This window comes from Lithobates pipiens, unplaced genomic scaffold (genome assembly GCF_037356315.1).
Source record: "Lithobates pipiens isolate NorthernLeopardFrog02 unplaced genomic scaffold, aLitPip1_a1.2 Scaffold_1, whole genome shotgun sequence".
Lineage (NCBI taxonomy): Eukaryota > Metazoa > Chordata > Amphibia > Anura > Ranidae > Lithobates > Lithobates pipiens.
In genome coordinates, this window is record NW_027507685.1 from 128691111 (window position 1) to 128705749 (window position 14639).

General features: G+C 42.5%; 1 protein-coding gene across 3 annotated transcripts in view; it reads right to left on the minus strand.

The window, feature by feature from the left end:
• The window catches only part of SLC38A5 (solute carrier family 38 member 5), a 151532-nt gene that overhangs the window by 93625 nt on the left and 43268 nt on the right, over positions 1-14639 (minus strand). For 2 of the 3 annotated variants that reach the window (XM_077476634.1, XM_077476619.1), the window contains exon 1: positions 1772-1934. The exons of the other annotated variant lie outside the window; for it this stretch is intronic. The gene's annotated coding sequence lies outside the window, so the exon portion shown is untranslated. Of the gene's footprint in view, positions 1-1771; positions 1935-14639 lie in introns of those variants that run through there. 3 annotated transcript variants of the gene reach the window in all.

A 14639-nucleotide genomic window follows, 5' to 3' on the forward strand; every position in this document is an offset into this window, starting at 1 on the left:
CAGCTTGTTCCTTCGAATTTTCTCTTTACTGTAGTAAAAAATCAATCGCGATCTGACCCCACTAACCACCAGAAAATTAAACGAACGTTGCCTTTGTATTGGATTGCTAGTCTAATGGTGGCTACACACGTTTCAATAAAATTATAAAAATGTTTCCCCCCCCCAATAGCCATAGGAAAAACATTTTCATCTTTTTCCTTTGAATTTTCCTGTTATTGCAGTCAAAAAATGAAGGTTGATCTGTCCAGACTAACCACCGGAAAATTGAACGAACGTTCCCTTTGCATTGGATTGCTAGTCTAATGGTGGCCATACACGTTTTTCAATAAATGTAAGTAGGTACATTTCCCCCCCCCCCCCTTTACGTTTCAATAAATGATCGATTTATTTTCCAATATTTTTGAGCTCGTTCCTTTGAATTTTCTTACTACTGCAGACAAAAAAAAAAAAACAGACAAAAACACGAATGTCAATCTGGCCCCTCTAACCACCATAAAATTGAACGAACAGAACGACATTGGTGTTAGATTGCTAGGTTATTGGTGGCCACATATGTTTCAATATATAATATATGATACATTTCTTTTCCAATTGATCTTCCCTGATAGAAAAAAACAAAACAAAAACATTTCCATTTGAATTTTGTAGTCAAAAACTAATGTTGATCTGTCTCCAATAACTATTAGAAAATTGAACGAACGGTCCCTTTGCATTGGATTGCCAATCTAATGGTGGCCATACACGTTTCAATAAATGATCGATTTATTTTTCAATTGCCGATAGGAAAATATTTTTGATCTGGTTCGTTTGATTTTTCTTATTACTGCAGTCAAAAAAAAAAAAAACACAACACACGAATGTTGATCTGGCCCCTCTAACGACCATAAAATTGAACGAACGTTCCCTTTACATTAGATAACTTAATAGTGACCATACAGTACATGCTTCAATAAAACGATCAATTTCTTTTCTGACCAATCTCTCTAGATAGGAACAAACAAAACAATGATCAAAAACCCATTTGTTGGACATGTCAATATATCATATCGATCGTATCTCTGTTCTCCCCATACAATCTCATAATCTGAGCAAAATTCAATAAAATTCACAAGAAAAAAAAACGATTGATCGTTTCCCGCCTTGGCCTGATTAACTCAGCTTGATTGAATCTAACATCGATCGGAAAGGGATCCTGCCTATTCGATTTTAAAAGCGAACGCACTAAATCCCCTATGAATAAAATAAAGCGTGCTTGAAAATACATTTCTTTGTGAGTTTTTTTTGTGGCGGAATCACGAATATTTAAATACGCCCATTCGATCGTATGACGGTTCGATCCTGTTTAATCAAATTACACATGGATTGGAGAATAGAATCAAATGGCACGTGGCCACTATGACATGTATGTATAATACGAATGGAAACTCCCGAGCTTGGCCGTTCCAGCTGTTGGGGATTCAGGCAAACGATCGCTGTGTGTCCCTGTCCTGCTGGGACTTTTAGTTCATCCTCAGCCAGGATTACTGAGCCTGCTGCAGGGATGTCAGCAGAAGGGGACCAGACACATGGTGCTCAGAACAATAAGAGGCTCCTCTTTATATCCCAAAGACCCCACTTCCAATCAGCTCCCCCCTCCCCCTCCTACATGTCATGGGGGAGGGGCCCCTGAACTTCAAGCTCATGTGTCTGATGCAAGAGAAGCATGGAGTTTCATCAAGTCTGTAGAGGGGACCCCCCCAGCCCCTCCCCCACCTCTCACCCCAGCACTCACCCTACACATCTCAGGGAAGGGGTGCTCCTCTGGTTTGGGGGGGGAGAGTTCCTTGAAGTTTTGGCAGTAGGAATAGAAAGGGGGACAGAGAGCTGAGTGCTGTCACCCTCCACTCAACTCATAACACACGGCAAGGGGCCTGACCAATCAGGGTGAGTGTGACACAGGCCGGCCACGCCCTCTCTAGTTCTAGTTCTCTGACTGTGGGCTGGAGACAGAAGAAGAAAAAGGATACTATACTAGACACAGCCCCGCCCCCGCCCCGCCCTGCCATCTCCCTCTTTCTCTCTCTGTGTATGTATATATATATATATATATATGTGTGTGTGTATACAGCCCCACCCCCTCCTCTCTCTCTCTCTCTCTCTCTCTCTCTCTCTCTCTCTCTCTCTCTCTCTCTCTCTCTCTATATATATATATATAGTTCCGCCTAGGAATTCACCTACAACTTTACTACAAAAAAAAAAAATGCAGACGAGTGAAAAATGCAGCCAGCGCTGCAGGATCGCCGCGCCGACTCCCTTTTGGCGGATATTATTAGGTCATTAACCTGTATTCTCTATGATGCCTTTCCTCCTGGGGGGGGGAGGTTTTAGCAGCCGTAAAAAAAAGTCGCACAAGTGTGCGTTTATGTGATCCCGCGCGTCTGGCGTTTTAATGCATGCTGTAGGCCCGCAATGTACATTTATTCTGGCCCATTACAAAGTGTTAACGTGCAGACGCGCGCTCATATGCGTGTATGCGCATTCAGGGCCAGTTCACTCCGGGGGGTTCTGCATCAAAAACGCATGGAAAGTAGGTTAGATGGTTTTCAATGGCGTCGTTCACACTGGTGCTTGCAGTTTCAGAAAAGGAAAAGGACGTGCTGAATTTTTCCTGCTCTGTAACACCACAGAAATGCACTCCAGATCCATATGCATTCCGCATGCACGTTTTTACTGCGTTTTTGGTACATTCCGGTGCGTTTTTTGGTGCAATTTTGATACGTTTCCGGATGCATTCTAGGTGATTTTTTCCCTTTTTTTTTCACCATACTAGGGTCCAGTGCATTGCTAATGCGTTTTGGATGTGTTCCAGTGCGTTTCAATGCATTTTACTGCATTTCAGGGCGTTTTTGATGCATTTTACTGTGTTCCAGTACAGTCCAGTGCAGGAAAAATGCAGGAACTGAAAATCCCTGGAACTGAGTGCACTGGTGTGAACTATGCCATTGACAACCATATAACCTACTTTCCATGCATTTTTGATGCAGAACAAAAATGCACTGGACTGCATGTGGTGGACTGGCCCTAAAAAGCATCAAAAATGCACTGGAACGCACCTACATGCACCAAGGGCCAATTCACACCACATGCAGTCCAGTGCATTATTTTTTTGCATGAAAAACGCATGGAGAGTAGTTTATATGGTTTTCAATGGCGTAGTTCACACCAGTGCTTGCAGTTCCAGTGCGTTCAAGTTCCAGAAAAAAAAGATGCTGCATTTTTCCTGCATTGGACTGTACTGAACTGTACTGGAACACTGTAAAGCACATAAAAAATGCACAGAAACACACCAGAATGCACCAAAAACGCACTGCAACACATTTATTCTTATTTAAGTTTAAGAAAAAAGAGGGGGGGAATGCACTGCACTGCATCAAAAACGCATCAAAAATGCACCAGAACGCATCAAAAATGCGCATGCAGAAAAGAACCTGGAACGCATACGGACTGCGTTTCTATGGTGTGAACTGGCCCTTACCGTGTTTTGATGTGTTCCAGTGCGTTTCAGGGCGTTTTTGATGCATTTTACTGCGTTCCAATACAGTCCAGTACTAAGTCATTGGCAACCGTATAACCTACTTTCCATGCGTTTTTGATGCAGAAAAAAATGCACTGGACTGCATGTGGTGTGAACTGGCATAGTTCACACCAGTGCTTGCAGTTCCAGAAAAGAAAAAGTAGAACATGCTGCATTTTTCCTGCACTGGACTGTACTGGAACGCTGTAAAAAGCATAAAAAATTCATGGGAAAGCACCTAAACGCACCAAAAACGCACTGGAAAACCCATGTTCTTATTTAAGGTTAAGGGGGAAAAAAGAGGGGAGGGGAATTGCACTGGACTGCATCAAAAATGCATCTAATATGCGCATGCAAAAAAGCATCTGGAGGCATCCAGACTGCGTTTCTATGGTGTGAACGGACCCTTAAGCGATTTCTGCATGAACGTTTTTGGCACGTTCCAGTGCATCCCCCCTTTTTCCTTAACCTTAAGGGCTGGGTCACACTATAGAAACGCAGTCCGAATGTGTTCCAGATGCTTTGCTGCATGCACATTTTTGACGCTTTTTTGATGCGTTCCAGTGCGTTTTTGATGCAGTCCTGTGCATTTTTCCCCTCTTTTTCTTAAACTTAAATAAGGACATGTGCATTCCAGTGCGTTTTTGATGCTTTTTACAGCATTCCAGTGCAGGAAAAATGCAGCATGTTCTACTTTTTTTTCTGGAACTGGAACGCCCTGGAACTGCAAGCACTGGTGTGAACTACGCCATTAAAAACCATATAACCTACTTTCTATGCGTTTTTGATGCAGAAAAAAATGCACTGGACTGCATGTGATGTGAACTGGCCCTACTTTTTTTTGTGCTCAAAAGCTCCTCTCCTGAACTGGATTGCATTTTCCCAGTGCGTTTTGTGTTTTTTTTTTTTTTCACACGCATTTTCAATTTTGCAGAAACGCACCACCTTTTTTGGATAGGTTGATGGACTTTTTTGGATAGGTTGATGGACGTTTTCGGGTTGGGGGCTTTTCTATCCTGCAGCCGGTTGCATTTTTGGTTCTGTAGACTTCAATGGAAATGCAGCAGAAACACAGCAAAAATGCGCTTTTTGATGCATTTCTGGTGTTTTTTCTGGTCTGTCCCAAATGGCACTTCCAAAAAAACACAAAACACATCAAAAATACATTACAAACGTGTAAAAAAATGGATGTAGAAAAACACAAAAAATGCACCAGCAAAAACGCATCGACTGCAATCAGCATAGGTGTGAACCAGGCCTTATTTTTTATTATTTAAAAAAAAAATGCTATGCATTTTTGAGAGCTGTCTGTCATGAAGGGTAAAAACAGCAAAAAACACAGTGGAAACGGATAAACAAAAAAAACAGTCCCTGCATTTTTGGTGCGTTTCTGCTGCAAGCAAAAAAAATTGTGTTCCAATAAAATGCAGAAACGCACTACAGTCCATGTAACATGATTTCCTATGGGTCACATTCACATCTCTGCGCTTTCCACCGATGCATTTTTTGGAAAGGGTCAGGGGCTTTTTTTCCCCCTGCAAATTGCCTTTTTTTGGTTCCATAGACAATAGTAACGCATTAGAAACGCATCAAAAATAGATGCAAGTGGTGATGAAGTTGCCCCAAAGTAGTGCAAGAACCTTTTACCAAGTCACTGTGACTTGAGCCGCACTGATTAGAACGGTTCCATTGCAGTAAATGGAGGGGAATTGTCAAACGGCTTTGAACGCTCAAGCCGCATGACAAGTTGCGGCAGAGTGAACCGAGCCTTAATGTGATAGGAGTCCACAGTTATAATAGTGAAGTGGTAGCTAAAAGGACACAGGTGATCCGCTGTAGAGATAAAAACGCATTGGAACGCATCAAAAAAGTGTCAAAAACGCACATGCAGAAAAGCATCTGGATCGCATCCGGACTGCGTCTCTATGGTGTGAACTGGCCCTGAGGAACGCACTGGAACTGCAAGCACTGGTGTGAACTGTGCCATTGAAAACATATGACCTACTTTCTATGTGTTTTTGATGCAAGAAAAAAAACGGATGTAGGTGCATTCCACTGCGTTTTTGATGCTTTTTAGGACAAGTTCACACCACATGCAGTCCATTGCATTTTTGTTCTGCATCAAAAACGCATGGAAAGTGGGTTCTTTGGGTGCCAATGGCGCAGTTCACACCAGTGGAGTCAGTTCCGGGGCTTTCTAGTTCCAGGGAAAAAAAAAATTCCTGCACTGGAACGCAGTAAACCGCATCAAAAATGCATGAGAACGCATCAAGAACACACTGGTCACTAGCATTGTGAAAAAAAGAAGAAAAAAGCGCCTGGAATGCATCTGGAAACGCATCAAAAACACGTTAAAAACGAACAATGCAGAAACGCACCTGGAACGGATCTGGAGTGCGTCTCTATGGTGTGAAGTGGCCCTGAAGGATTCTCCTCTCACTTCCTGTTTTGGCTTTGGGACAGGAAGCCTAACCTCCCCAATGGGACACAGATGGCAGAAAAAACACCGACAGGGGTTATAACCCTCCATTACTCTATCCAAAATGCAAAAAAAAAAAAATTCCTATAGTTCTACTTGAAAGTGTAACTAGAGGTAAAAAGTGAAACATTGTGAACAGCAAGGCTTCTTATTAACCACTTAACCTCTGGAAGGTTTTACCCCCCTTCATGACCAGGCCATTTTTTGCTATTTAGCACTGCGTTGCTTTAACCGGTAATTGCGCAGTCATGCGACACTGTACACAAACATTTATATCATTTTTTTTTTCACACAAATAGAGCTTTTCTTTTGGTGGTATTTTATCACCTGTTTTTTTTTTGCGCTATAAACAAAAAAATTATTATTTTTTTAAATTACTTTCTGCTATAAAACATTTCCAATAAAAAAAAAAAATAATAATAAAAAAAATCTTCATGAATTTAGGGGCAATATGTTGTAGCGTGCTGTGCAGTGACAAGTGCATTGCAGAACATTTTTTGTGTACTGCCCCCCTCTGCATATCACACGGCGATAACCACTTTAAAACCGACCCCCCTTTTTGCTAGAAAATTATTTAGAACCCCCAAACATTAAACATTTTTTTTCTAACATCCTAGAGAATAAAATGGCGGTTGTTGCAATACTTTCTGTCACACCATATTTGCACAGCGGTCTTACAAACGCACTTTAAAAAAACAAAAAACTTTTTTGCATTAAAAAAATAAGACAACAGTAAAGCCCAATTTTTTTTATATTGTGAAAGATGTTACGCCGGGTAAATTGATACCCAACATGTCTTGCTTCAAAATTGTGCCCGCTCGTGGAATGGCGACTAACTTTTACCCTTAAAAATCTCCATAGGCGACATTTAAAAAATTCTACAGGTTGCATGTTTTGCGTTACAGAGGAGGTCTAGGGCTAGAATGATTGCTCTCGCTCTACCGATCGCGGGGATATCTCACATGTGTGGTTTGAACACCGTTTTCATATGTGGGCGCTACTCACGTATGCGGTCACTTCTGCATGTGAGCTAGGCGGGACGGGGCGCGTTTATAAAAACATTTTTTTCTTATTTATTTTACCTTTTACTTTTTATTTTTACACTGTTTAAAAAAAATAATAATACAATTTGTCACTTTTATTCCTATTACAAGGAATATAAACATCCCTTGTAATAGAAAAAAAGCATGACAGGACCTCTTAAATATGAGATTTGGGGTCAAAAAGACCTCATATCTCATATTTACACTAAAATGCAATAAAATAAAAAAAAATTGTCATTTAAAAAAATGTAAAAAATAAAATGCCCCTTTAAGAGCTATGGGTGGAAGCGACATCATAACGTGCAATGTCATGGAGACGGGCGAGGGCATCTTCCCCTCACTCGTCTCCATGTCAGCCCAGGAGAACAGACGCCATCGTCTCCGCTGCTGCCGACGGCTCCGGTAGGCAGCGGAGGGCACCGGATCATGGCGGGAGGGGGATAAATAGATAAAAGCGATCTTGCGGTAAATCCGCTGCAGAGACCACTATATCTTGTACCGGACCGCCGGCCAAACAAGGGGATACCGGGATTATGGCAGTTAGCAAAGTAAGGACGTACATCGGTGTGCAGCAGTCAGCAATTGTTTTCTATGTGCTTTAATTGGGACCTGTGTTTCTCAAGTGTGGAAAGCCAGCACACAGGCAGCACAGGGGTTTAGTGGTTAGTAATTCAGCTTAGCAGCACTAGAGTTGTTGGTTCAGATCTCAACCACGGCATTACCTGCCGGAGGTTCCACGCTCTTCCTGTGGCTGCGTGGGCTTCCTCTGGGTACTCTGTTTTCCTCCCACACTCCAGAGACATGCTTGTAGGTAAACCAACCCTACTATGTAGAAGTATGAATGTGAGTTCGGGACCTTAGATTGTAAGCTCCTTGAGTACAGGGACTGATATGTGAATGTATAACATAGATATATGCAAAATGCTGCACATATTGATGGTGCTGCTATATAAGTACCTGAAATAATCCAATATAGTGTGAATGAGCCCTTCCATTAAAAGCATGCAATAAATGCTAGCTGTCACAGTTGCTTGTGTTCTTTGTCAAGCCATTAAATGTCAGGTGCCATAACTGATCACATGTGCAGCACTATGGCAGATCAAATAGATTATAGTGGCTATAATGGCGGCTTCCTTTGCTGTAAAGATGAAAAGCCTTTAGTTCCACTTTAAGGACTGGTCCACACCACGAAACGCATTCCAGATCCGTTTCTGCGTGCATATGCCAGGTGCTTTATCTCATCTTTTTTTCTGTATTTTTCTTAATTTTTTTTCACTGGGTCCGGTGCGTGTTTGATGCGTTCCAGTGCATTCCGCTGCTTTTTCTATGTGTGTTACTGCACTCCAGTACAGTGCAAACTGACCGCACTGGCGTGAACTATGACATTGGAAACCATATGGGCCAGTTCACACCACATGCAGTCCAGTGCATTTTTTTTCTGCATCAAAAACCGCATGGAAAATAGGTTATATGGGTTCCAATTACGTAGTTCACATAAGTGCAGTCAGTTCCAGGGCTTTCCAGTTCCAGAAAAAAAAAAGTAGAACGTGCTGCATTTCTTCTGCACTGGACTGTACTGCAATGCAGTAAAACGCATCAAAAATGCACCGGAATGCACTGGAACACATAAAAAATGCACTGGAATGCACTGGAACACAGTACAGTGAAAAATAAACAGGAAAAAAAGAAGAAGAAAAGCATCTGGAATGCATCCGGAAATGCATCACAAACGCACCGGAATGCGTCAAAAAAACACTAAATACACACATGCAGAAATGCATCTGGAACAGATCTGGAGTGCATTTTTGTGGTGTGAATCAGCTCTATACCCAACTTTCCATACATTTTTGATGCAGAAAAAAAAGCACTGCTTGTGGTGTGAACTGGCCCTAAGGGCTTGTTTTAGGGATCGACCGATATAGTTCTTTTCGGTGCTGATACAATAGCGACATTTCAGACACCTCTTAATAGCTGATATTTTGTACATTTAAAAAAAGAAAAATTTACACTCATTTTACTTTTTTTTTTGCTTTTTATCATTGTTATTGCTGTCACAAGTAGGGATGCACCTATACTTTTTTTTTTTTATAGTACTTGCCGATACCAATTACCAATACCTACAGCAACCATTTTGTTTTAACTTCAGCTGTCAGCAATGGTACAAAGCATTGAAAAGTTATTTACAAATTAAATAATTTTTTTTTTAAATGTAGTGCTTTTTCAATGTGAAATGTGTAAATATATGTTAATATATGTGTAAAAATATTCACTAACAAAGCAAACAAAAAAAAAGTTTTAATTGGTTATCGTTTATAAAATAGACGTGAACAAAAGAAAAAAATCAGGAAATAATAATTAAATGGAGGAGAATAGGGAGTTAATTAAGGCTAATTAGAATACATTAAGGGTTATTAAGGGGTTAAACAGAGGAACGTTTGTTCATCCCTTTGATCTGCAGATGAAGAAACAGAAAGATACAAATAGAAACAATGTTTCTTTTTATTTTAGTTTCTTTTTAGTTTATTTTTAGTTTATTTTTCAGGGCTGTGCAATGTTGTTAATCACTTCCCACCCGGCCAATGCATATATACGGCCGGGTGGGAGCCGTCTACTCCTGATAGGACGTTCAGGAACGTCATTCAGGAGTAGCGGGATCGCGCGCGCGCGTGCCCGCGCAGTGGCGCGATCCCGATGTGCTCGTGTCACCCGGACACGGCACATCTCAGATCGGCAGGAGGGCTCTGTGATTGGCCCTCCTGATCACATGACGGCCGTGTCCAATCACGGCCGTCATGTGATGTAAACAAACAGCCGGTTGCTAGGCAATCGGCTCTCCTCTCCTCACACGGAAGTCACCGCTGAGGAGAGGAGAGCAGAACGCTGCAGCCGGCTGATGATCAGTGAGTATGGGCTGCTTTTTACAGCTTTTTACTCACTGATCATCAGTGTAGTGTAAACACACAACACACCACACAGTACAAACACAGTCCCCACATATGTCCCCAAAACACACATGTCCCCAAAACATACATGTCCCCAAATAATAAAAACACATGTCCCTAATAATAAAAACATGTCCCCCACATATGTCCCACTAAAATCACATGTCCCAATGATTATCTGCACACATATGTACGTGATCACCTGCACACATATGTACATGATCATTTGCGTACATATGTCCGTGATCACACAAACCAATTATTATACACTTAACGGAATTTTTTTTTACCAAAAACATGTAGCAGAATACATTTTGGCTTAAATTTATGACAAAATTTGATTTTATTGGATTTCTTTTCAAATAGAAAAAAGAAAATATTGTTTTTTTTCCAAATTTCCGCTTTTTTTGCGCTTATATCGCAAAAAAAAAAAAACGGAGTCGTGAATAAATACCACCAAAATAAAGCTCTATTTGTGCGAACAAAATGATAACAATTTCATTTGGGTACAGTGTAGCATGACCGCGCAATTGTCACTGAAAGCGCTAGAGCGCTGAAAGCTGAAAATTGGGCTGGGAAGGAAGGGGGTGAAAGTGCCCTGTATTGTAGTGGTTAATAAACATTGCTGGCTGCTTTTTTTTTTTGACAGCTCCAGTTATCGTAATTCTTTAAAGCGGGGTTCCAACCTAAAGTGGAACTTCTGCTGATCGGAACCCTCCCCCCCTCCGGTGTCACAATTGGCACCTTTCAGGGGGGAGGGGGGTGCAGATACCTGTCAAAGACAGGTATTTACACCCACTTCCGGGCATAGACTCCCGTGGGAGTCTATGCCTCTTCCTGTCCTGCCGCACTGTCTGCTGGGACACACACGGGTCCCAGAGACAGCGCGGACAATTCCTATTGCTCTGCGCGACTCGCGCATGCGCAGTAGGGAACCGGGAAGTGAAGCCGATTCGCTAAACTTCCTGATTCCCTCACCTAGAATGGTGGCGGCAGCAGCCGAGAGCCGAGCGATCGATCGGCCTCGGCTGCCGGCATCGCTGGACCCCGGGACAGGTGAGTGTCCATTTATTAAAAGTCAGCAGCTGTAGTATTTATAGTTGCTGGCTTTTAATATTTTTTTCCCCAGTACAGTCCCGCTTTAACACGGGGGAGACCCACTGACAGCTCAAAGAACCGAGCCTGAAAGTATCGGTTTCACGTATCGGTGCATTTGCACGAGTACCAATATTTGTGCAAATACTCGGCATCGGCACCGATACTAGTATTGGTGCAACCCTAGTTACAAGGCATGTAAACATCCCTTGTGACAGTAATAGGCAGTGACAGGTCCTCTTTATGGAGAAATCTGGGTCTATAAGACCCCAAACCCCTCCTCTGCACTTCAAAGTATTCAAAACATCAAGATTGGCGTTTTTGAATACTTTATATTTTAAAACGGGTGCCTTTAAGATGCCAGTAATCCAGGAAGTGATGTCATGATACCGCTTTCGGATTACTAGATCTGAGACCCGAACGAAACATTGGCTCTGTTCGAATCTTCGGGCAGCCGATGGATGTGCCGGCTGGTTGGTCAAGATGGGATAGCTCGGATTAGCGGCGGAAGGTTGCGGGAGGGGGGAGCGTCTCCTCCCACTGCTTGTAATAACAGCCGACCAGCTGCTGAGACACATCAATTGTTATTCCAATAAATATGATCGTCCGCTCTATGCTGCATGCATCACCCCGGTAAAACCCCTTGAAGCAATATTGGTAAAATCGGTCAGTTTTTTGACCGATATTACTAATAAAGTGAATATCGGCCACCGATAATCGGTCCCTAGCTTGCTTGCACAAAATGCGTTGGGCGGCTATTCCAGCGCAGTCCCACTGCGAGAAAAGACAAAATTCCTCTTCTCCCATATAGCCAGTTCACGCCATTGCAGTAGCGTGCGCTGGAAAAAGTACGGCAGCGATTGCTTTTTTTTTTTTTTTTGCAAGGTGGCAAACAGAACTTTATTAAATACTATATAATATTTCAATAAAGTTTGTTAAAAAGAAAAGCGTGATAGGTGCATCAGCACTGCAGTTATCCTGACGCACCGCACTGCGCACCGCACATCGCACTGCGCATCGCACTGCACACCAGACACGGCATTGTAGCGCAGAGGCTGGTGTGAACACCCTAAATGACAGTTTAATCTGCTTTATTATTTAGGGTGATGACACAGCAGCTTCTTTATTTCGGCTGATTTTATTCGAGCAATTTGTCACTTAGATTTTTTATGGGATTGCTAACAGTAACATTTTTAAAGGCATCTGTCACTCTAATGCTCAGTGATCGACATTTATCAGCGTTTGGGCTTGCAAAATTGAAAGGTTGCAGCAAATTGCAATCACTATTCTGAAGGACAGCGATTTGTAGCAGAGCACAACCCAATATTGTCATGTGACGTTGGACACATAAAGTTGCATGACAAGTCGCAGTCCATATATTTCAATGGAAGGCCTTCAAATATTTGCGACTTAAAGCGGAGTTCTGCTTGTTTGCTTCCTCCCCTCCCCCCTCCAGTGCCACGTTTGGCACCTTTCGGGGGTGGGGGGGGTTACCTGTTTTTGACAGGTATCCCTCCCCACTTCCGGGAGACCTGGCTGCGGCAAGATGCGGCAAGGTCCCCTGGAAGTTCGGTCCCCTCCTCTTTCCTCCACCGCCAGGCCAGTTAGAAAGTGCAGCACAGCAGGGAACTGGCTGTGAAAGGCTTCACTGCCGGTTTCCCTTACCACAAATGTCGACGGCAGCACCTGAGAGCTGGTTGGGAAAACGGCCGCCGTGCCGACATCGCGGTGATCCCTGGACAGGTAAGTGTCCTCATATTTAAAGTCAGCAGCTACAGTATTTTGAGCTGCTAACTTAAAAAACATTTTTTGGGGGGGCTGGAGCTCCGCTTTAAAGTCACAGCACCTTTAAAAAGGTTCCTGCACTACTTTGATGCAACTTTCCTGCGACTTGAATGCCATAGATTTCAATGTAAAGCCTAAAAAGTTACATGAAAGTCTCATCCTAATGTTATTAATACAAAAGTTCTGTAACATCCAAAGTCACACCCATCCAAAGTCGCATCAAAGTTGCATTGAGGCTGAGTTCACACTGTGAATCGCATGTGGCTTTCCTCGCATTTTTCCTCTCTATGGAGCCGCTTCACACAGCTCCGGGGCAGCTGCGGAATGAATTGCACAGGAGTCCTGTGTGTCTTCTGGTCCATTTCAGGTCTGAATTCAGCCCAAAATTCGGACCGAAACCGGACCTGAAACGGTGAACAGGGATGCCCCAGACCCCGGCTGTGCCGCTCTGTGCAGAGGTGTGAACCTAGCATGAGGTTCACATTGATGCGATTTGGCACTTGACATCGCATGCCTAATCGTCGGCTATCTGAACCATCTGAATCGGCGTGAGTGATTCCCAAAAGTAGTCTCTGTGCTACTTTCTGCAACTTTGTGTGCGATTTGTATAGACATCTGTGCAGGAACCTGTCCAGACGTCTCTGAAATTGCCCCTGAAGTCGGACTGACATGCGGGTATGAAATCGCATAAGTTCAGCTGAACTCACATGATTTCAATCCCGCAGCAGTGGGAACCTGGGCTCAAGGTGCAATGTAAAGTCGCAATAGAAATCGTACAACTTTGGAGCAAAAAATCTGCCCTTGTGTCATTAGCCTAATTACTTTTCTTACTTGTTTTCTTTGAACATTTTGTTTATTTGTATCTTTTTAGTTAAATTTTTGTTTGTTGTGATCTTTTTATTGACATATCCTGATAATTTTGTCATGTATCAATTTGTAAAGTTAACAGTTTTTTATTGACTGTTCAGTTCCATGATACAGAGTCAAAAAACATATTGGATAATGCCGGCTTGTATTCACAATCTAGGAGAAATACATGCCTTTACCTAGATCGGTAATGAGATGACAGCTCACAGATGAATCAGCTACACAGACCAAAGCCTCGTACACACGATCGGATTTTCCGCAGACAGAACCCCTCTGACTTTGCATGTGCTTGGATACAAATGGCAAGGAATTGTCAGCCAACAAACACGAATGTAGTGATGTACTAAGTGGTTTTTCAGCGCTTTAGCGCCACCCTTTGGGCTCCTTCTGCTAATTTCGTTTTAGTAGAAGTTTGGTGAGCGTTGATTCACGCTTTTTATTTTGCACTTTTCAGTTAGTTTTTGATTGCTGTTCGTCAACCAGACATGTTGTGGAATCGGAAGAGATAACGTGTTATTATTGGAGTTATTGCTTTGACCCAAGTCCAGAAACAGGAGGAGGAGGAGTTCTTGGACCAAACATTGGTTGCTTTATTAATTGTGACCAATTATGTTATATGCCTTTGCTGCGGGAGCCCCAGGAGAATAATCCAGGTGATTTTTGGAATTATCTCCGGATGACGGACCCCTGCTTTCACCAACTCTTGGCATTGTTGACCCTCTATATTAAGAAGCAGGACGCATGCATGAGGCTTTTATTTTTTTGTGGTTGAATAATAATGATTTGATTTATTATATTTTCTATATGTTTGGATGCATAGAATGCACTTTTTGTTAAGTTCTATTGGCAGATAGCGTGTTTAATTTTATTTGTTT